The sequence below is a fragment of the Octopus bimaculoides genome, chromosome 20, assembly GCF_001194135.2.
Source record: "Octopus bimaculoides isolate UCB-OBI-ISO-001 chromosome 20, ASM119413v2, whole genome shotgun sequence".
Taxonomy (NCBI): domain Eukaryota; kingdom Metazoa; phylum Mollusca; class Cephalopoda; order Octopoda; family Octopodidae; genus Octopus; species Octopus bimaculoides.
The window spans coordinates 26,203,278-26,204,343 of record NC_069000.1 but is presented as its reverse complement, the minus strand read 5'-3'; the positions used below and the strand labels follow the sequence as shown (position 1 = coordinate 26,204,343).

At 29.0% G+C, this 1,066-nt stretch overlaps 1 protein-coding gene across 1 annotated transcript in view; it reads right to left on the bottom strand.

The window, feature by feature from the left end:
• Nucleotides 1–1,066, bottom strand: part of LOC106868737 (sodium- and chloride-dependent glycine transporter 1) — a 57,878-nt gene that overhangs the window by 25,364 nt on the left and 31,448 nt on the right. The window lies entirely within an intron of this gene.

The following is a 1,066-nucleotide window of genomic DNA, read 5'->3' as shown; positions in this document are numbered from 1 at the left end:
TTTTCATTAAGACTAACTAAAGAAGCTTACTAAATTTCATTAAGAAAAGTATTTTTTTATTCTACATAGTTTTTTTATAAGTTTATGGGAAAGTTGGTTTCTTCAGAAGTAATAAATGTAAATTTTCATTTTTTTTCTTTCACAAGTTACAATAAAGCTAAATTGTGTATAAAAATATTCTTTTAATATAATTTTGTCAGAAGCTTGGATCAGAGCCAATAATCTTATCAGGCCCTCTTTACTGATAAAATTGTTACAGCAAATGCAACAACATACACTGGTTAATGCTTGTTGAGAAAATGAGTGTAGTGGCAAAACATGGATGTGATTTGGTTCAGAAACTTGCAACAGAGTCAACTCTACTGGCCAAGGCTATCTTAGCAACATTATAGGCTCCTGGACAAATCTCTGCACTGGGCCTTATAGTATTTATTTATTGGCAACAAGTCAACAACATAGATTACAATTGGGCCCCTTAAAAAGGTCCCTGTGCCCATGTATTAAGATAGTATTGCAACTAAGGTTAGGCACTAAAGGCATATTTCACAAATAGCAGAAATTATAGAATACTGAGGTTTATACAAATAAACAGAAATAACTGAAACTAAAAAAAAAAAAAAAAATTGATGCTTGACATCGACATATGTTGACACATTGAGAGGGAAGGGGAGGCTATCATCAAATCTACTCTAGTATTTCAGCACTATTTCTACTACTCTTTCAATGCTACCAAAAACCTACTTCCATAATAATAATATTAATTTTCAAAATAGAATAAATTCTGATAAGTTTGGTCCTATCTTGCACGTTAAACTTAACTAGTAACTTACTAAATAGTAAACTTGCTGTAGAGAAAATCTTCTAAAAAAAAAAAAAAAAATACTAGAATGAAAGAATGAATAAAAGAAACATTGCTAACAAATCTGAGGTCAAGTGGTCATATTTGTATTTTCTCAACTATCAAAATAAAGAAAAGAGAAGAGAGCAAGAGAAAAGATAGCAAGAATGAATGTATATAATATATAGGTATATATGTATATAATACATATATAATATATAATATATA